Raw genomic sequence first — 22,428 nt, forward strand, 5'->3', positions numbered from 1 at the left:
TTAACTGGAGGTCAGAGTCCACACTCTGCTTGAGTGGTGGCATCGTTTCATAAAAAAGCTTTTTCATTAATTAAAGTCCCCTAACCTTGCATCGTGCTCAGGGTTTGGTGGAGAAGCATCATTTTTTTTCTGATCAATATATATTACCATATTTGCTAGAAAGAAGCTTCCACCCCCTCACTTAATTAGCAGATGAAAATAATTGTGTGCATTTGAAAGCGTTTTGTGCTTCTAATACCCATTAAGTAGATCAGAGTTGCAATTTTCCTGTTCTTAGGGACTTTTGGCCATATGAGTTACCCAAAGGGACATAAAGCATTGTTTGGTCTCATTCAAATGACATTTCAATAAATGCCAGGGGAAAATGATGATTCCGTACTGCCTTTCTTTTTCTTTTAAAGTTGACAGGAAGGGGATGAACTAATGAGAAATGCCCTATCCCATGGATCTGGAGTTTTAGGGCTGAGATTTCTACACAGTCTCCATGTGATTTTTCACAAGTCACTGGGGGCCACATTATGGCTCTTTGCAGCAGGGTCTGGCATTTATTTTTATGTAGCACCCTGGGCTACCCTTTCTGATGAGGTTTCCAGGCAGGAACAGGGTTATTAATTTATCCATGATATTAATGGGAGTGGGCAGGAGGGGAACTGTTTTGTCTCAAAACCCTTCCCCCTCTTCCAACTTTCAACACTTTGGGGAGCCTATAGGGGTTGTGGGCACTCAGCATCTGGGGGGACAACCTCGCAGGAGGACTCAAAGACCAGCAAAACTTTCTCCTTCCCTTCTGCTGGGCCAGAGTTAATATTCTTTTTTTCAATCCCTTCACACTGACAAACTAAAAATTAATTGCTAGTGCACATGAGAGGTGAATGAACAGGTGCCCAGAAAAGCATGACAGAATTATTGATTGATTTTGCTTTAATTAAGTGCACCAGAGAGCTGGGATTGGTTTGGCCCCGTGCTTGATGCCAGGAACATCACTGAGAGGACATGAAAGGATGGCTGCTGCCAAGGGATGATGGAAGTTACACAAGGAATATAGAAAGCTGCTTTAATGCTGGGTTCCTTAGAGGAATCTGGGGCAATAGCCAATAACCATAAAACCAGTGGGGCAAAGCTGCAAACACTTCTTTTGAGGGGCATCCCTCAAGCACTTAGCTCTGAGAAGGGAGACCTTTAGTCAATGGAAGGCAAGCAAGTCGGACCAGCAGCTGTGAGTCGCCTGCCAAAAGGGCAGCAGGCAGCATTTTTCAGCCTCTTCCTGAAGTTGTCACCATCCAAACCACCCAAGAGGAAGGAATTTTGGGGAGGTCCACATTTCTGATTCCTGCTCCCTGCTGATTCACCCATTTGCTAAGACAAGCTGGGTAAGACGGTTAACCCTGGCATGCCTTGGCTTCCATGGTGGGCTGAAATAACCTCTCACAATAACAAACAGTGTTAAACAATCTTCTGCAAACCACGTCACGGTGGTTCCTGTCCTCACTCAGCAGAGCATGGGCCACCAGGACCAGCCTCCCCAAAATCACCTCTTTGCTATATATATATCATAAGGGACTTGTCCACATCAAAACACCCCTGCAAGCCAAGAAGCTTAGGAGCCCAGAAGTGTATATCTAAAACACAGTGACTGCTTTTGTGCTGCATTTCAGGACAGACAGATGAATATCTGGTATTAGGAAGGGGTTTGCAAAAAACGAGTTACAGAGAACCTCTGCTGATCCTGACCCATAGAAGGATGATCTGTCTGTTGTACCTTGGAACTGTATTTCTATGCATGAAGCTCTTCTTATATGTAGGATGAAGATAATACAGAACCCAATGTCAAGATTTAGAAACAGTGAAGGATGGACTTCAAGTTTGATTATTAATTAGCTGAAGAAAAACAAAATGTAGATTACTTTCCTACATACATGAACATGACTGAAACCTCAAAGGTGATGTCCAAGTCTTGCAGTAGGAAGTTTCATCATAGCCTATGAAAGCAATAATGAAGAACCACAGGAGAACAGTTAAAGATGCAAAACAACGTCAGTCCGTTGGAGCTTTTGGCATATCCAGCATGGTGTTGCTACAAATATCAGCGTGATGCTACTGGAAACCTTTGAGCAGCATTAGGGTTGGGGTTTATACAGGAAACTGCACTAAGAAATTAAAAGTATCTAGGAGTCTTCATTGAAGCTAAGAGCATAGAGACCTTACAGAACAGTTGCAATCACATGTATGCATTTGCTGTGACAGTGGCCCAAGTCTAGCACAGCATCAGAGTGCCTCAAGGTACAGAAGTGCTCATCTGGCAGAGATCAGCTCCAGCCTGGTTAAGCTGAAAGTGAATATCTGCCTGCATCGTCTAAAGCAAACTATACCTCTCTTTATATATGTCTGCAAAGAGGCTGGATTCCTGCACTACTTCTTTACTTTTGATGGCATTCTGCTTATTTCCGTGGTGCGTGTAAACTTGCAGCCTGTTCATAAAAAAATAAGATCACAGCATGGCCTCCTTCATATCTGCATATATATACAGACACACAGCGTTTCTCCCAGCATGCTGAATGAATAAATTCTGGAGTAATTTTTCATTGTTCCCTTTATAAGCTTCAAGGAAAAAAACCCTCAAAAGCTAATAAATAATTTATTCCAATGAAATTGCTGCCTACTATGCTGCATGCTGTACCTATGCTAGCTCAGGCAGCGCATGGGATCCTGAATATCTCTCGTGTATGGTGTTCTGTTATTTCTGCTTTTCTATTGGGAGAAGTCTCCATGTGTGTACATGTACATATGAGAGCAGGTAAATGTGAAGGTGAGAGAAAACAGAAAACAGTTTCTTTCAATCTATGCATGTTTTCTACATGCGTGCACAAATAGATCTTGCCCTCTATTTTAGATATGCAGGTTCCCTTTATTATCTAAGACAAATGTGGGATTCATTTTACTTCTTCAGAATAAGACTGATCACTTGTAGTCCATAAAGTTCCTGGGGAGTTTTTCTTTTTATCCCGAAAAAGCATTTGAAATAAGTCTGATGAACTTGTCCTCTTTATATATACACATGCAGACAGTGTAAACATGTGGTTTTTGTGTGGTTGACCATAATAATATGGTTTTGTGTGCTTGCATAATTCACAGATTACAGTCTTGCTTACTGTGCACATATAGGTGTGTATATGGGGATGTGTGCTCTATGTACATGTGCGGGTCTAACCACAGGACACATAACTATACTGACGTTATGCTACACAGTGTAATGAGGCACTAGGAAAAAGCAGAAGGAAAGGAGAAAAAAGACGAATCTGTGTCTCTCTTGAGGGTGTACCTTATTAGAAGTACCAAAATAATGATGTTCAGGGCTGTCTTCCCAGCCTGCTATAAATGTTGAGGATCTAAGGTTAGCTGTGTGCTGACATCTTACTCTGTGTTGCACAGTTTAAGCTGTAAGACTCTGATCCACATTGGCCATAGCTAAAGGTTCTCTGCTCTCTTTGTAAAGCCTTATCCAAGACTGTTGCAATATCATGGAATCAAAGAATGGCTTTGTTGGAAGGGACCTCAAATATCATCTAACTCCAACCCTCTCTGCCATGGGCAGGGATGCCACCCACTAGATCAGGTTGGCCAAGGCCCCATCCAGCCTGGCCTTGAGCACCCTCCAGTGATGGGGCACCCACAACTTCTCTGGGCAAACCGTTCTAGTGCCTCACCACCCTTACAGTGAAGAATTTCCTCCTAAAGTCTAATCTAAATCTATCCTCTTTTAGTTTATGAACTTTCCCCAATATTCTCCAAATACTCCCCATTATTGGTATTTGCACCCTGGTGAAATTCCTGCCTTATGCTGGGTCTTGGGTCATGGAAATGGTCCCATGTCCTCAGTGGGATGGCTCACAGGGACATGATTTACACACAGGGCAGGATATGTGCTTCAAATACAAATGCATGCACAACCGGGGTGCTGGTCTAGGCTTTAAGAAACAGGGCTTTGCTCCCAACCCCCAAGGTGATTAATCGCTATTTCTGCTCTTTGTTATGCTGATTTGAAGAGATCAATGAATTTCATCTCCAATGCCTTGGAGCTCCTTTCTCCCTGCACTTTCTGCCACTCTTGTCCAGTCAGATTGGACCAAAATGTCTTTTGCTACTTGTCTGCGGCAGGGCTCAGCACAGTGGGACTCTTCTCTCAGCAAGGGACTCTTGCAATATAAATAAAATAGCACAGATAAATGATTGCTTTGCCACCGGGCTTGTTCAACGGCTGAAACTTAAATGAAACAACCCACAAATTCATGCAGACGCGCATGTAAAACAGCAAGTTGGGAAGAGCAATGCCGGAGCTCTTCCCTTGCTAATTCCAGCAGCTGGTTTGCATTGGTAAAGACAGACTAAAACCCGAGGAAGGAGCCTGGGATGTGACATCCCTGCATGATCAGGTCTTAGGGAGATGAGACTATAGCTAGGGGAAAGGAAAAAGCGGGGAATAAGCAGGGCTCTGAGTCACTGTTGCTCTAGATTATTGCTGCCAGTTGCTCAGGCACGCTCCGTATGATTACCATTTCCAAGTGAGCCTGGATCTGTATTTCCCTTAATGTGCCACGGCTGCTTCTCCTGACCTCTTTCACGCCGCCTATTACCTCAGCTCCACTTCCCCTCCTTTCTGATCGAATTACTAAAGCACACAGTGGAGTCTCTTGGCTCAACAAAATTTAATGACGGTGACAACAGAGGAGGATAATAAAGATAAATCAGCTGCTCCCAGGAAGGAAAGATGAAGTAACAGCAGAGTGAGTTAGATGGCTACACCATGGAGTGACCCTAGCCAGTGCATCGTCCTAGTCATCCCTTTCATCTCAATGTTTGCATTTCTTCTTCTTTTCAGGGGATTTGACAGGGAAGAGTAAAGAGGAGCGGGCACCGAGACACTAGAGACCTGGGCCATGTTTCTGTCTCAGGCACATGCTCGCTGGGGATTGTGGGCACATCTTTCCAGCTCTTCTACATCTCCTCCCCCAGGCAGTAGGCTGAGAACAGAGCAGAAGTCTTTCACCAGGCAGGCTGTAAAGGACTTCAGCTGTGGGATTTTGATCTCAGCTGCAGCCCAGTGCACTAATGTGAGCCACACAGTTAGTAGAGGGAAATGGAAACTTCACTGTTTGTAAAGGAGCACCAGTGAGAGCATCTCCTTTCTCAATGTCCATAAATCCCTGGGCTCCTCAAATCGTGTTAATCCATCTTTTTTTCAATTAGGTGTTCTCATGGAGGCCAATGGAAGCAGGCTTATGTCTGTGTTTAACTAGGGAACCGTGCATGGCAGGAGAGCTGTGAGAGGAAGAGGGTTACAACTTGCCTTCCTCAACAGCCATGGTTGGATGAGACATCTAGGGCACCAGTGAACTGCACTCGAAGCGTGGGAGGCACAAGAGGGATCTGTCCTCCCAGGCATGGCAGGGGAGAAGAGGTGTTAATCAGATTGGATTGGAGCTTCACACCTCACCCAGAGCTCCTCAAATGGACAAACCAGCTCCTGGCTCTGCAATACCCACGCCTATTTCTTCCACCTCCCTCCTGGAGACAAGCAGAGATACGGCCTCAAATGACTGTGCCTATTGCAATTGCTTTTCTGACATTTGCCATGTTTCCAGTTGTAGAGCATTTGCTGTTTAATGATAATGCCTAGAAAAAAGAAAAAAAAAGAAAAACAACAAACACCCTTCTAATTGCAATCACATTCCTCGCCTCTCCCCTCCCACCAGGTTGTTAAATTGTTAAATGTTTGCTGCATTGATCTCAACAGCTGAGCATGAAACAGTGAGCTGTAGTTGAGACCTCCTGTGAGCTCGATAAACTTAATGGACATCCTCGAGAACTTTAACTGGGAAGATTTAGCTCCTGAGGAAGAAGGAAGCAAACACCCGGAGCAGCTTTGTCTGCCTGTTGTACCTCATTTTGCCAGAAACAGCTGCTCACACTGGGATTAGCTCAGAGGTTTGTACCGAGCAGAGACTGACTCACAAGAACAAAATCAGGAGATCATTACATCTCCGTGCAGGCTCCAAGTGCTTCGGGCTGCGCGGGGAGAGCGGAAAATTAAGTGGAGCAGGAGCCCAATTTGCAGAAATGCTGTGAAAGTTTTGTGCCTGACAGAGGAGTGGGAGAAGGGAGAGCCTCGGCTCTGCAAGATGAGTGCTGCAGGTCTTGGGATGGAGCTCCAGGCTGTGGGATGGAGATGGTGGCTGAGCACACAGAGGTAGCTTGTCATAACATCTGTCATGCTGTTGTGCCTTCCGTTAACAGAGACAGTTTGATTAGGGTTCATATGAGACAGACAAATGAGAATTGATTATTTTACAAAGACCCTAATTACTCAGAAATTCAACATTGCTTCAGCATAGCATTGCTGCTTTGGGTAGCTATCTCCGTGTCCTATCCAGGGAGGTGGCAGAGTCTTCACCCTCATGTACATTTCCTTTCTAAAGGTAACCCCTGGGGTTAGTTTAAAAGCATTGGCTTGGCTGGTAAATTGGGTGGATGGGGTTGGGAAGCTGTGTTGGGCTAATTGTAAGAGGTGGTGAAACCTGTGAATGGAGAGCCTGTGCAGAATGAAGACAGCATCTGATGAGTGCTCTCCGTCCTTGGCTGACCATTGCCGTGAATAAGGCAATGATCCAACAGGACAATTTAATACGGTATGGATTTTCCGAGGACGTTTTAACAAAAGAGCAGTTACTGATTTAGCAACCAAATGTGGCTTTGTAAAGATGTATTTTCTAACGATGAGGAAAGCTCTGGAGGGAAGGAGAGAGGAGAACGAGATCAGAAGGTTGCTTGGACAGTCCTTCCCCGTGAAGCTGTGTTTGTAACTCAGGGTCTCCTCCCTACTCATCCTGGTCAGAGGAAACTTGGTGGATGGAAGGAGCTCTGCAGCTGCTCCTGTAAGGGCTGAGCAGCCCAGAGGGCATCACCAGACAGGCTCTCACCCTCAGTTTAATGCTGACGTGAACTCAGGGTCACCTTTCTCTGTGTTTCTGTCTTTCAGGCTAGGACTTCCTCCCCCCTTCAGCCCTGTAACATAATAAACAATGACCCGAAATGATCAGTAAGCCCATTCCTCCATGGGTAAGTCATCACTGCCTGGAACAGAGCAGTCTGCACTTCCATCATCTGCTGATGGCTGCTGCAAAGTCTTTTGTTTTCTTTTCCTTTTTTTTTTTCTTTGCACTGCTCACAAAATAGCTAGTTAGAGTCATGGATCAATACCCAAACTACAAAGCACCAAGGACCATAAGAAATCCCCACTAAGGTCCAGACCTAGACTTCCTGCAGCAGGGTGTAGCTCCACTCAACCTGTCCGAAGATGGTGTTTATAAGCCATCCAAAAATACCTGCTGCCTTTTGCTGAAGTGTGACCACAACAGATTGGAGACAGCTTGAAATGCAGACACCTCCAAGGTGCCTTGTTCACAGCAGTGACGTGTGAGACAGCCAAGTGATGGACCCGGAGCTCAGCTGAAACGGCAGGAGTGGGTTGAGCAGTGCACGATGACATTGCACGTTGGTGTGCTGTAATTAATGCTGATAAAGTGCAGTATATCCTTCAAAATCGGCTGATGACCTGTGTTTAACCACTCAGCCTCACCAGTTGCGGTTTACAGGAATGGTATGTACATACTGGCACTGTCTCTTTCTTCTCCAGTGGGGAAAGGGATGAAAGTTCGTGTTTCCCCTTTGTTAGGTCACAAAGTGTTATTTTGGGCACCTTCCAGAACCAATTCATTACTTGTCATCTTGCAGAGTGAGGGCAACGTAAGGCTCTGCCATGTGCTGTATTGATCCCTCAACTTGATTAGTTAGTATATCGAATACCCTTGCTTTTCTAATCTAATTAATGCAAGAGAAATACTCTGTGCTGGGGCCCGGAGTCACGTTCTAAGGGTAATCAGGGAGTAGGACTGATTAAAACCAGAAGGCTTCTGGGATAATTTATGGACTACTTGACACTGCTGGCAGGTTAGGCTACTTTGGAGGGCTCCGTGTGGTCTCAGGCTTGAAATTGCCTCTTTGGAGGGCTCCACATCTAGATCCGTCCTCATCCTTCAGTTTGATGGCTCTGGGTTTGAGGGGGTCTGGGCTCCTGGGTGAGACACTGGTTTGGGGCTCAGGATAGCTGGTTTCTCTTCCCACCAGCAGTGGGGAAGGCTGTGCCAGAAAGGCAGAAAAGACATTTATTTTATGACCTTGAGAAAATCACCAAATCTCCTTTAGATTAGCTCTCATCCATAAAATGAGCATGAAACCACTTGGCCTTATTTATTTGGTTGCGCTTTCTCTTGGGCTGGCATGGTTTGATGAAGCTATATGACGCCAGGCACATGAGGACTTTGCTCTTGTTCAGGGACGGGTATGCAAATACAACTAGATAACTGAGATGTAGCTAAACTCCAGTTTGTCACTGGTTCAGCCCAGATCTTGGTGTTTCCGGACAAATGAATGCTCTGGATCAGTAGGTATAACTGGACTAGGGAAGGTGATAATACTTAATTGATCGCATGCATGATTTAATTTACTAAGTCCCACTGTGAGCTAAGTAATTGTCATGATTGTGTTTGTGATGAAGATGGAAAAGAGGCAGGAAAGTTGTCTTAGCCCCCTAAGGGGAATGTGTGCTGCAGACATCTCCTGGAGATGAGCTCAGACCCAGGCACCTCCTAAGGTAGAGAGTTTGAAACTGGGTGGTCTCTAAGGTGCCTTCTGACCCAAACCATTCTGGGTTTCTGTGTTTGTATGAACTTCTGGGTGTGCAGTCACCTCCTGCAGCTCCCCTCCAGAAAGCAGACACGTCATGGAGGACAAGTGAGGAGTTTTAGGGTGGAAATCCAACACACTCAGTAGAAGTACCTGTCTTGAAAGCTTCTGGGATCCACCAAAAAGTGGGACAAGAGTCCTGTCACCTGTGAGATGAGAAAGGTGCAGGGGGTGATGAGGTTTGGTCCAAGCTCTGCCTCCCCTGATTGCAATCTCACAGTGCTTGGGATCGAGTGAACATTTTTTTTCAGGGAATGGGGAGCAGGGGCATAGGGTCACTGATGTCAATGGCAGGGCCATTTATTCCAATTTCTTTCTTTTGCATATGAGTTTTCCCAGGTGAGAGCACAATGTACACAGCCAGTGGAAGGCAAGGGCAAGTTCAGCAGCCAGATGTAATTGCATTTTCCTCCACAATTGCCCCCGGGGCTGAGCCAAGGCCCTTCTGCGCCTGTCTCTCCCCTCACAATGCATCATAGCGAATTGGTGTAAAATCCAGTTAAAAGGCCACTCGCGGGTCTCAGCTGCTGCAACACAAATTGTGGATGAATTTTTTCCCCTCCTGTATACGCCTGACGGGTTTTGTCATCCAGCCCCATATGTCTGGGTTGCGTTTCTTCTCTCAGCTTGGTCGTTGGTCTCTCATTACAGCCCTGCTCCCTGTGTGCGAGCCCTCACCGAGCAAGGCTGTGGAACAGGCTCAGTGTTTTACAGCAGTGTCATTACAGGAGGATCTCTCTTCCTACACGTGTAAAAGAGAGCCCAGGATTGATGGAGTGTTGGAGTGGGTAATCACAAATCCAGCTGCTCCGAGGTAGCTGAGAACGGAGATGGTGCAGGATGGGGGGGGAAAGGGGAGTGGGGTCTGGGGGAGCTCCACGGGGTACATTTATCGTTCTCTTGGCAGAGAGGTGTGATTTATATGGACAGAGCATAAATCCCGTTGGAGTTGTTGGAGACTCCATATGGGCAGCTGAGCTCTCGGGCCTGCTGTGGTGCTGGAAGCTGGGCCTGCAATGGTGCTACTGCTACTGCCTACCATCCCACCATCCTTCCCCTTGCCTTTTTTTTTTTTTTTTTCCTCCAGTGTTTCACTGCTAGGTACTGTTCATCTTCTTGTACAGTGGTGCTGGCTCTTTTGGGGTGGGTGTGTGGGACTGGAAAGGGCAGTCTTGCTCTGCCGCCTTCAGGCTTCTCTACTGGAGCTACAGCATCTACTGGAAAACCTCTGTTTTCTCCTCACATTGCAAACGCTGAACTATTAACCTGGAACAGGTTCTGTTCTTGTGACTACCAAAAGACTTCATGGTCTTTTCTTTACTCAGAGGGCGGTGAGGTCCTGGCCCAGGCTGCCCAGAGGAGCTGTGGCTGCCCCATCCCTGGGGGTGCCCAAGGCCAGGCTGGATGGGGCTGGGGGCAGCCTGGGCTCGTGGGAGGTGTCCCTGCCACGGCAGAGGTTGGGATTAGATGGGCTTTGAGGTCCCTGTCACACAGGTGGGGTTGCCCTGTCTGAGCCAACAGTTGTCACTGTGCTTGTGTCACAAACACATCCACCCACATGGGTCTCCACCCTGCCTTACCTCACGTACCCCCACAGTCATCGGTCTCTTCCCTCTCTGTGTCTCACTGTCCTCATGCTGATGTTCGGTGGGCACAGCGTTTGCTTTCAGGGATGTTTGGACTCTTCAGGATATGAGGGTATGGCTGTTGTAAAGCATGGTACTGACTGCCCAGAGGTACGTTTACTGGGGGTAAGGGTGTTGTCATACTGGTTCATTCAGTTATGTGCTGTACCTCCAATAATATAGCCTGCAAGTCCTCCCTATATTAATTTTCATCCTAGCTTCTGATGGGAAGGTTTGTCTACTTTTCCATAACCCTGGAGTAAAAAACAAACCACTTTTCCTTTCAGTCATCTATTCTGGAACCTGAAATAGTACATTTTCCATTATTTTTCCCCATCACTGCACGATCACTCTTCTCTGGATTTAGGCCATTCCTTGTGCACCCCAGTTTCCACTTCCAATTTCCAACTGCAGAATTGCTATTTGGCGAGAGTCTACAGACACGTATGTGGAGGGGCCCTAAGAACTTGGAATGAGCCTTGGAAATTAAATAATAAATGAAGACACTCCTCCCCTCCCCACACACACTACGTGTTGCTTCAGCAAACGTTGAATAAATCACAGAGCTGTGCGGTAATAAATCTTTCATGAGATTAGGGCCATCTGAACTTCAGCGATTGTGTGGGGAATGTATAAATTTCACATGCAGATATAGTGTAAAAAAAATCTTTAGATTAGTTATTAACTTTGGAAACACTTGATGAGTTTTGATTCATTAAGTGTTTCACAGTCTTGTTAATTTAATAAGTACCGATGAGGCTGTAATGTAAGACAACAATCAGTAATTTGGAGGGGGGAAATAATAAAGTAGTCATTACACAGCAGAATGTTTAATCAAAGAATGTGGAAACTTACAGTTTCACATTAATTTGAAAAGGTTGGAGATTTAAAATTAATATTAGCTCTGACACAGGGAGGCTTTCTCCACAAGCACATAGGGCTTACATAATTGCTCAGAACAGAATTAAAATGCCTGTAATTTTAATGGCTTTACCTTCTTTAACTGGATCCCCAGGCTCCATAGGTAGAATAGAAATAGAGCTAAAGCAGTTGTGGTCCTTCAAATCCCCAAGTAAAACTCACCTGTGGAGAGGAGGCTACCTGTAGCATCAGGGTGACAAATCACAACGCAATTAGGCTCCTGTTGAGGAGAGCACTTAAGCACCTGCTTAAATGTAAGCAGGTACTGAAGTACCGCACTGAACGGGAATATACGTAGGGAGGGGGTTAAGTACTTTATTGAATTTTGGACTTCCAAACATATTGACAATTCACAGCCTCAGCAGGGCTAAATGGGATGTTCAGGGGAAACTTGGGTATTAATTCTGAGTGCTCCTCATCCTTGTCCCATTTCTGGTTCCACCAAGCCTTACTTTTTTAGAGTTACCTTGTGTCTCCTGCGGCATCATTTCTCTTCATTGGCTGTCTCTTGCCCTGTGGCTGGTCTATAACTTATTTTGGGTTAAACCTGTCAATTTTAAGCCAGAGAAACTAAGAGAGAAAACAAGGTTTCTGCAGAACTCTTCCTGTTGATCCCCCGGTAATTCTGAGACTCATTCCCAAATGTCAATAGAATAAGAGACATCTGTGGAGACCTCAGATATGGGTGTTGTGATGGCTGATGTTGGGCAATGTTCTTTGCTTGGGAGAAGATTAAAAAAATCTCACTCTGGAAGAGATCTGAAGACTAACCACAGGTATTAGAAACCCGCCTACAGATCTGCTTGCAAACGGTGTGTTTGCTCAGCGTATAGCAAATATGCCCCAATACCCAACAGAAATTGTCAAATATTTGGCGTTGTTCCACAACCGGGTGTAAGAAAGGCCATATGCAGATAGAGCTGTCAAGTAGTTGAGAAGAGCGAATCCACCAGTCTTCACAGTTTTGTTCTTCACTGATCTCAGTCCACTAATTTGGTAGTGTGAAGATGATATCGCAGAAGCCATCATGACACCTTCATTGAGCAAATGTGTGTTTACACGAATTGTGGTGGCGTTTCTGAAGCCGTAGGGATGTGTGGAAGTCATGTTTTGCTTTGACAACATAGGGTTTGCTCATCTCAGCTGAAGTTCTTGGATACCGCTTCTAGAATCATACTCAGAACCTAACAATATATAGAGAAAACACCGATCATTCATCATTCATTAAACCATCACTTCTTATTCTCTGAGCTTGGAGCTATGTAAGAAATTTGGGAGTTTTGGCAGTGATAAACAAACTGATATTGACTTTGATATTCTTCTGGTGTCCTGTGCTTGAATGAAAAGAGCTGTTAGGAAACTGAGACTTATCAAGTGAGATTCAACTCACCTATGTCCTCCATGGGGAAATCTCCATCTGACTTGTCAGCTGAGATCCAACTGAGTCATTCTTACACCATGATCCATCTCATGGGATGTCTATACCAGGAAAGCCAGCTGTGATCCAGCTTGGAGACCACCATTAGCAAGCTCAAAAAGTGACCTAATTAGATGAATTTCAGGCCTTCACAAGCATTCTCTTTGCTGCCATGCATGTCCCTTTGGACTCCTGAATACGGAAAGGAGCTAGCTCTGATAAAGCAGGAGCAGAAACCCTGCCCAGTTTCCAACGCTCTTTCATTGTGCTTCCAGTATGCAAACATTCAGCTTGAGTTTTTGTGTGAAAACACACTTTGTCCTCTGTAGAAACTAACATTTTTCACTCTCTCTGGGAAGCAGTGAAGAAAATCTTCATTGTATTCTGGAAATAGAAAATCCTGGTTGAAACTAAGTTGGTCTGTTTGAAAAAGCCTGTTAGCTGGTTTGGAAAAATATGTAGTATGTATGTATTTACTTTTGTGGAACAAAAACAACCAAGAGGACAATTAATGGGAACTCGATCTTCATTGTGCTAGATGCAAATGCTTGATGCTCGTGCAGACTTTAATCACATTTCTGTTTTCTCCTCCACTGGACATGTATGTGGATGACTGTGACCAGCAAAATGCATGCTGTGGCCTCTTGAAGTGGACACTCTTAATATCTTCATTGGCTTAGTATGAGCCATTTGTACATGTTCCTTGGTCTGTCAGCAGGTTCAGAGCTATTTTCCTGCATCTTGGATGCACACTTCATCTTCCAGGCTATTGGGTTAAGGGCCAGTGTCTGTCCCATCTTTAAACCTTATCTGCTCATTTTTCCCTTCTTTAGAGAAATAAAATTATATATATATATATATTTTACAGATCACTTAAACCATTTTTGTTCTCTGTTTTAATATTATTTTGGTAAGGAGAGGAGAAAAAATTAGTTTGTTTTTTTGTTGTTGTTGTTGTCTCAGTTTGATCCCAATCGATGGCTGTATTTATTGAGGACTGGCAGACATAGCAAAGGAAGAATTGCTTGCTGTTAGCTTTTCTTCTAACTTCTACTCCTGAAGAGTTGTAACCTTTTCCCATCTTTTGCCATTATATCCTGCGCCCACTGCACACTTTTGCTCCATGTTTTTCATCCAGTTTTCATTGGTTGCACCCTTGGATTTACAGGCCAGACTTTTTTAAAAGATTCACATTCTTTCGACTGAAGTCCTCACTACAACTTTTTAATGGTTACATTTATTATGTACTTTCATGGCACCAGGAGCTGAATAATGATAAGGAAGCAAAGGTGCCTGATATTTATAAGGCTATTGCAAGCTGCCATGTATCCTCATGTGGCTATTTGCACAGCAAAGAGGCTTATTTGGGGGTGAATATTCTATTAAGTGGTTTCCAAATATATCTGTGTGGATGGATGGATCATTTGTGAATTGTACTAATTTTCCTGCAAAGGAGAAAAGCAGATTTTCCAAAATGAACCGAGGGTCTGATTTTTACAATGCTCTTTCACCAAAGGAGGTACAGGGATGGAAGGAAAGGGCTGGAAGCATGTGGCTGTATGAAAGACCTGCAGGGAAGTCTTGCACCTTGTCTGGTGGAAGGATGCTCCAACCTCAGAGTGCTGAGGGAGTTGTGTGGCACACCAAGTACCAGGCATAGCCAAGAGCTACAAACAGCCAGGAGCTTCCAAACCCAGCATCTCCCTACATCCTCCTTCCCAGGAGTGGATGCCTGGGCCCTTTTCATCCCAGCCTTATGCAGCCTGTGTGCAGGAGCAGGGATGTATTTAGACCACCCACAACGTGCCAGCTCGGCTCTTTGATCCCCAGGGAAGCAGCCACGAGCTGGTAGGGCCATGGACCAGGGGATTTTTCAAGCACTGTGCTCAGCCATGCCATGCAGTAACTGGATGCTGCGATGACTCGGAGCGTAGCAGTCATGCTACTGATCAGGATAGCTGTTCCTGAGAATATTTGCAAAGCAGACGCTGGCCTGGAATTAACTCCATCTGTTTCAGAAGCAGGGAGTGTGCCGTGTGTGTTGTATAATGCCAGGGATTTCACGCCGAGCTGAGCAGTCCCAGCTCACTTTCCAACAAACTCTGCCTTCCTCAAGTCATTGCAGGACAGCTGTCCGAGCGAGAGCAGTCTGGTTTATGCTGGACACACAGAACTGGCCAGGCTGGTAGGGCTTTCTTGATTACACCCTGCAGGAATTTCTCAAATCCTTCAGCAGCCCCAAGCCACGTTCCTCACACCAGCTGTGATAACTTCGAGGGGACAGTAAGCAATCCCAACTGCAGCTCTTTGGCACTGCCAGACCTTTTCTCTACAGCCAGCAGAGAAAAGTAGGGACTGCCTTCAAACCACCTATTATATATGTTTCAAAAACATTTTTCATTATTGTTTCTCTCTGTTAGCTGCACAAGGAGCCAACGTCTGGCATTTTGGGGCAATGGGATGACTGAATGGGTCATCAGTGTCACCAACTTGGATGTTACGCATCCAGCTGTGGCTCAGGCACCACAGTTCCTCCACCAGCTCCCAAGGTGGTACAGAGATGCCATAAGACATAAAATGGACTTATGAGATGCTGCCCATAAAATGGACTTACATCATGGACCACAAGATGTCATAGGGCCATAAAACGATCTTATTTCAGTGAATGAAGCACCATCCATGGCATACCTGGTGCTGTTGATGACTTAGTTTTCCTGGCTGCACTGTCACCATTTACTAAACAAGGTTCTTGTAACAATCCTCTATTCTAAGTCATTTTTTTTTCCCACCTTCATCTATTTCCCCCCCCTCTCTCTTGAGAATCTCTCTGCAACCCAGAGATGTACAGTGACAGAACTTGCAGAAGAAACCCCTGCTATTCCCTAATAGGTTTTAAATGTTCCAGACATCATCCACTAACAAGCTTTGGCATTTTCCTGTGGGTTACCACAGCCCTCCATGGTAAGACTTGTAAGTGATGACACTGCAGAGGCACTAGAGTGCTCTGCAGTGCTGTGGGTCATCTTGCAGAGCACTGGTGGTCTGTGGACCCCAGGTTCAGAGCTGCAGCTCTATTCTATCCCAAAGGTCATCATCCACAAACACTACAAGCAAGTAGCGGGTGAATCAGGGTGTCTGCATGTGAGCTACTTTGTGATTTTTGCTCGTCTTTATACCAGTATGTCCCCTGGAGCCACAGCCTTTGGCTAAAATCACCACCACGATGATCTGCAGGAGAGGTTTGGTAGGCTTCTGTAACACAGAAGGCTGCAGTGGTGATAGTTGGTGGCATTAGCAGAAGAAAAGAGACATCAGCAGAAGAAAAGAGATGTGTCAGATATGTCCTGGCCAGATCTTGTCAGAATTAGGGAGAAGCAATGAAACTACTCAGCTGACACAATCCAGCGATGTGCTAAAATGCAATGCAGCATGTAGTTACAGTTAATAATTAAACAAAGCAGAAAAAATAATCTGTGTACCACAGGCAAATGTGTGGGAAATTCTCTGTATCTTCAACTGTCAGCTAATTTATTTAGGGAAAACGATCTAAATAGAAGCATTACCCTCTAGTAGATCTAATAATCAGCTAATATGTCTGGGAAAGACAGACGTGCATTCAGAATTGGAAACCTCAGGGTATTCAAGTCTAATCCAAACTGTGCCTGATTTTTTTTCAATTTAGAGTTTATCTAATACAAGACTGTGGTTTGCTCTATTCTGTTAATATCTTGTGCACAAAGAAACTGAGATATAGAGGAGCAAGAAGTGTACTGGAGCTGGGTGATGGGCATCATTCAGGTGGGAGCTGGATCTACACAGCCTGAGTTCCCATGGGGGTCCAGGACACCACAGCCTGCACTAAAAAACCACCCGTTTCTATCGGTGCATTGATCCTTCGGTCACTCTAGGAACTGAATGCATTCAGGAGGTGAGAGATGAGATGGAAGTGCAGCACCCTGCCTTCCCAGGGTAGGTAACCCCCAGCTGCTCTGATCACATTCACATCTGGATCTTTTGTTGAAAGGGGATCCATACCTTTATCTTTTGTTGTTTTTTTTTTTTTTCTTGTTCATATTCATAACTTCCTCTTCTACCCGTTTCTCCCCATCTCCTCTCCTCCTCCTGACACATTGCTCATAGCATGTTTTGGAAGGAGTGAGGCAGCGAGTGAAGGCTCAGTCAGCTTCGTGCGTGAAGAGCTTTCCAGACTGCTGTTTTTGCTGTCCGTGTCCTGGAGATTAGATGCAAGATGGATCTTCTTTTGTCTGACCTGTTTGGGAAACTTAATGTGCAGCCACATAAATTATTCTCCCTCCAGGCAGGGAAATGTCGCTCTGTGTCTCTGCTGGTGACACAGGCATATTTACAGGGTTCTTCTTTCCAGCCAGCATTTTGAGGGGACTCTCTGCTACCAAGTACCCATGCATCCTCCCAAGCTGGAGAATTCATGAGATCCTAAGTGCTTTGCACACACATGCATGACACTATCTGTAATGTGCATAGTGAATTTTATTTTTACAAAATCCATCTGATGTGGAAAGCACGCCTCAACGTAGATTGCAAATAGAGGATGAGTGCATGACACAGGGCACGTGTTCATAAAATACACAGTGTATTCTCTCTGCAAAGCATGCAGCACACAGTATTTTGTATAACACAGCAAATGCAGTGCAAGCATAGCGTGTTGATAGAGCTGTGCCTCGCCAGGACAGCGTGCACCTCGTTTCTGCATCTCGTGCTCCTCGTGTGAATGTGTGCATAATGGCCTGCAGCTGCACGCCAACATCCTGCCTTCAAGCACAAAGTGACTGAAGGGAAATGCGTCTTGTCATGAATGTGACACTTGTTTGTATACACATAAACGTACCATGTGCCTCATTACGTGATGGGAGAGACACATCGCACGTGTACATCAAACGCACATAATGCGTGTCTCACGCACTCGTACAGCGTGTACATTTAGAAAGCTATATCCATAACACATATTTTTACAGCAGGCGCACGAACAGATGCCCGGTACATATGGATATATATCACAAGCACAACACACATACAGAATGGGCACATGATGCTGGGCATAAGGAAGGCTCTGGCTCTTTTCCCCTCTCTGCAGAGGAAGAGCCTTCTCGGCGTGAGCTTGGTTCTCTTTTATTAGTTTTCTGGGAAAGGCCATGCGTTACAGATGTCAACTTATGTTGCATGGCACGTTCCTTGCCTTTACTTAAATAACTGCCCCTAAAAAAATCATTTGTCTTGGAGGTGTTTTTACGCAGAACCGGAGATTGTAAGCCTGAAGTGGAACACATAAAAATAAATCACAGGGCAAATGGTGAGTCATGCATTAAAATATGCTGGAAGTTGGGTTTTCATTTTAATAGTCTGGGACAACATGCACATGCCAGTGCTTCCAGTATGGCCAGAGATGCCTGACTTGTCCGAAGAATCATGCCGCTTTGTTTGTCTCTTCTTATGCCCAGTCCTTTCCTTTAAGCCCAAGAGCACTGTCTGCCTCTGTTAGTGCCCAATGTCCATTTGAAATTTGTCTAATCAAATACTGTGTATAACTGGTGGCTAATTTGGTCTGCCAGCTCTTTCTTTCCATTGACTGCGTTGGGAACCAGTGTCAGGCAGCCCTGGCTAAGCACTGCTGTGAGTCTTCTGTCAAGAAAAAGTACAAAAAGAGATGTTCAAGTCCAACTTGGGTGCCACACCAAAACCTAGACAACCCCAGACACTTATATTAGTTAATTCCAGGGTGCATTTTTATACTGATTTGTTTATATTTGCCCAGCATTTTATGTGGATGTTGTTATATCTGTTTAATCATGGCGTGTACATCCGTATAGTTGCTATTGAATGATCCAGAGAACTAGTTCAGCTAATAAAAAGAGCTTAAAACTAAAAGCCAACAAACAATGTCCTGGCTTAATTGTGCTAGTTAATTCAAATTGATATAACTCTTGAATGTAGACAAATCCAAAGTATTGAAACTTAGCTTCTTCTACAGACACAATAGGTGGGCCCATCTGTATTGTTACATGAGCATGATGACACTAAACTCAAAGAACTTATATCACTAAAATTTTGTTCCATTTTGTGTAAACACCAGTGATGGAGGTCACATTTTTACCATCTTGTTCCAAGAGGACCAACCATTGAAAATCGAGATTTGAATTTTAACACCCGCAGGAACAAAGTTTTCCTTTATTTTTGATGGTTTCTTATATTTTTACTGAGCAGAATGAATAAATAGAAAATTGCAGAAGAGAAAATAGAAAAAAATGCAGAAAATTTTGTCCTAGGACAGGGGTTGAGAGCACTTTTGTAATCAGCAGTTGCAAAAGCAGTCCTTCATGCTTTATATCTTGTCACCAACACCTCGAGTATATCAGCATTTTGGAGTTCGCTGCAGCGCGTGCCTCGGGGAATAAACGCAAGGATACGGCTGAAATGGGGATCTATATATAACTCATCTAAGGAACGCACAGGCTGTAACTTGTCAGGTATTTTCTCTAATGAAGGTTGATCTCGGGGAAGTCAGCACCAGGGAGATCTGCAGGCCAGATGCTCCAGCACACAGTCCAGGGCTGGGAGATTTAACTCTGTAGTTGACCCCGTGGCAGCTCCACGCGCCCCGTTGGGGCACAGGCACGTTGGATGAAGTTCTTTGCAGCTTCTCCCTGCTGGGGACCTGCAGTTGTCCCAGCCCAGGACTTTGCTGCACTTGGCTAAAGACTTGCTGATGTAGGTCTTGCCACTTCTCCACATCAGAGCTCCACTCCAGCTTTGTGGCCAGTGGAGGTTCAGGTCAAATCAATTGTGTTGCAGATTGGCTCCCATGGGCAGGATCAGATTTGTTTCTCCTAGAGGTCATTAAGGAATAGCCTTTTGTGGAGGGAGGTCTGTTTAATAATCAGTGAGCTCTGGAAATCAGCGATGGGTAGAAGACAGTTAATAACTCTCTCTCATGGGAGAAGGAAGTTCCCATTTTTACTTAGCACAAGAAAAAAATACAAAGGACCCTACTGTCAATGAAACTGAGCCTGATTTCCCATTGTGCTGAGTGACCTTGGTGGAAATATAGAAAACCAATTCAATAGTTAGGTCATTACAAGGATGCAAGAATTTGCATCCTTGGACCTCACTGACCTCACCTCCGTGTTGACCTTGGGCTTGGTCCTTGGGCTTTGCTATTACTGTCTTGAACTGTTTACTCTCATCTCATGCTCATCTTTCTTCTTCTTTCAATTCTGCCTTCTGTGTCCCTTTTTCCCTTCTTTATAGTGCCACTGTTCTGCTCTGGTACCTAAAGATTACCTGTATATCCCACATACAGCTCAGCATTGGCAATCCAGACAGGTTAGTCCTCGGGAGTCCTGGGGTGGTATCAACTACATAGGAATGGGTCCAGGAGAAGCTGTTTTCCAGGCATCTTGTCTAAGTACCATGTTGTAAGGGCCCACTCCTTGTCCCTCCAGCTGGTATAGCTTTGAGCAATACCTTTCATTTGTGCACTCATTTCTCTAAGTTAAGCTTTTTCTTGCTGGCATATTAATTCCTTCTGATTTTTTGTGGCTTTATTTATTTATTTATTTTTATTTTTTTCCAAGCAGATGAAGCATTTTCTGGCTGAATACTGGAGTGCTTGTTGATTGGTGTTCAATATAATTGCCCTTATAACTTAGGCACTTTCCCATTACAGCCTAAGCAAACCAGAAAGAAAAAAAATCAATGATGAGTATCTGATAGGCAGCTAACACAGAATTAATCATGTAATAGGTTGACTAATGCTTATGACTCTTGGAGTTCTTGCTGAGTTTGCCTCCGTCTGTGTTGAGACAGACCAACTCATGTCACCAGTGAGATCCTTACCTGGCACGAAACTGTCCAATATAGCAGGATCAGGATTGAGAATTATACGGTGCCTCCTTTTCAGTCACCTCAGGAGCTGTTCTTTGTTCCCCTCTCTGTCTTCCAGACTTTGTTATTTAACCAGCAAATTTGAATCAGGTGGATGGTGGGTTAGGGTCTAGGTATCAAAATGAATGCATCCATATCAATTAATTAAAAGAAGATTGAGGATTTTCATTGGCAAGCATTTCTCCTTCACTTAACTGAATTTGAACTGAAATCCTTGCCAGCTTATTTGTGCAAACTTGTAGGAATATCTGGGCAGCACTTGTACTTTCTGTAAAATGATATTTTTTCCTATTTGCTATGCTTTTCCAGAAGTCCTCCAAAGTTTTTTGGGGAAATATGAGCAAAGTCCAGGTGAGAGTGCTAAATAGGTAAGGCTATACCAGGCAGCTGGGGTCCAGGAGTTTCGCTCACTGTCCTCTGCCTCTGACCCAATTGTCAGCACCTAGTACATGGAAATTACGATTATTTAACGTCCAGAGACAACTGGGAGAGTGCTCAGGAGGATGTTCATGTAGAAAACATGCAGGCTCCTGTGTTATGTTGTCTGCCTACGGTCTCCATTCTCCATCTGCTGCACTGCCTCCCATTATGCAAATGAAGGAAGCTTGCTTAAGGTTTATTTCTTAATTTAATAAATTTAATTTAATAAATCTGAACGTAATACATTTCTACTGAATGAAAGGGTAGCTTATCACATAAAATAGCATCAGCTGTCAGACAGCCCCGCTTGTTCTCTAGCATCTCAGACTGCTTGAGGGTTTGTTTTTAAGAAGGCAGGCATTGCTTTGCCAAATCAGATCTGTAGTCCAGCTATGCCTGTGTCTTCCTCCTGATCATGGCCAGAAACAAGAATTAACTGACCTGTCACTAAAATGGAGTCAGGATGAGGACCAGATGTCTGTAGTGCAGTGCAAGTCAGAGGAAGTTACGTGCAGTATCACACTGTATGTGGTTTTCTGTTTGGGACAGCAGTGTCACATCTTGTTGATCTCCCCCGTCTGTCCCTAAACATCAGATTTCCTTTTGCAGAATTAATTTCCTGGTGCATCCCGCCAAATTCTGAATGTGCAATATACCAGAGGAAGGTATTTGAAAGGGCCTTCTTTTCGGACATGAGTTGAGATAACTTGGCTTGGTGATTCCTATTTCCTGAGGATGTTCACAGTATCTGATGAGATTTCAATACTGCAAGGTGAGAGTGCGCTAATCACCTTGTTTGATCTTCTGCAAAACAAGCAGAAATTAAACCAGGGAGTTCCCTGAATTAACTCTTCTTTGAAACAGATCAAAGGGATGGGAGACAGTCCGATCTTTCTAAAAACAGCAATGTGTCTTCATGAGGGGACACATTAAGCTATCCATTCTGGGCTAGAAAAGACCTATCTGGGCAATGAAGTTCAATACAGTTCTTGCACTGATGGCATCTCTTAGTGTATGATTTAAACACAGAATCCAAAGGCATCCTGCAGAGGAGGTTCAGCACCTAAGAGACCATGATGTCCTGCTTCAAGGAACCCTAAAGGAGTTTAAGATTTCTGCAGAGAGGACTTCACTGATACTGCTGTACATCCTGGATGTTCAGCTGTGGGTAGTAAAATATAGTCCCCATACTTATATAAGTATAAAGGACTGAAAATGATAAAATATACCAAAAGTTTCCCTAGGAAATAAGGAGGATATGTCCTTCAAGTGAAGCAGGAAATCAAAATGGATACTAAATTACTGAAGCTTTGGTAAAAGCCAAGA

The 22,428-nt window shown here is 44.5% G+C and overlaps 1 protein-coding gene and 1 long non-coding RNA gene across 5 annotated transcripts in view; both read left to right on the forward strand.

The window, feature by feature from the left end:
- PLXNA4 (plexin A4) overlaps nt 1–22,428 on the forward strand; it is a 423,946-nt gene that overhangs the window by 222,578 nt on the left and 178,940 nt on the right. The window lies entirely within an intron of this gene.
- LOC136791346 (uncharacterized) overlaps nt 7,032–22,428 on the forward strand; it is a 33,465-nt gene continuing 18,068 nt past the window's right edge. Inside the window, exons 1-2 of the long non-coding RNA XR_010833149.1 lie at nt 7,032–7,113; nt 7,231–10,535. This is a non-coding gene — a long non-coding RNA (uncharacterized lncRNA). The remainder of the gene's footprint in view (nt 7,114–7,230; nt 10,536–22,428) is intronic.

This window comes from Anser cygnoides, chromosome 1, assembly GCF_040182565.1.
Source record: "Anser cygnoides isolate HZ-2024a breed goose chromosome 1, Taihu_goose_T2T_genome, whole genome shotgun sequence".
NCBI lineage: Eukaryota > Metazoa > Chordata > Aves > Anseriformes > Anatidae > Anser > Anser cygnoides.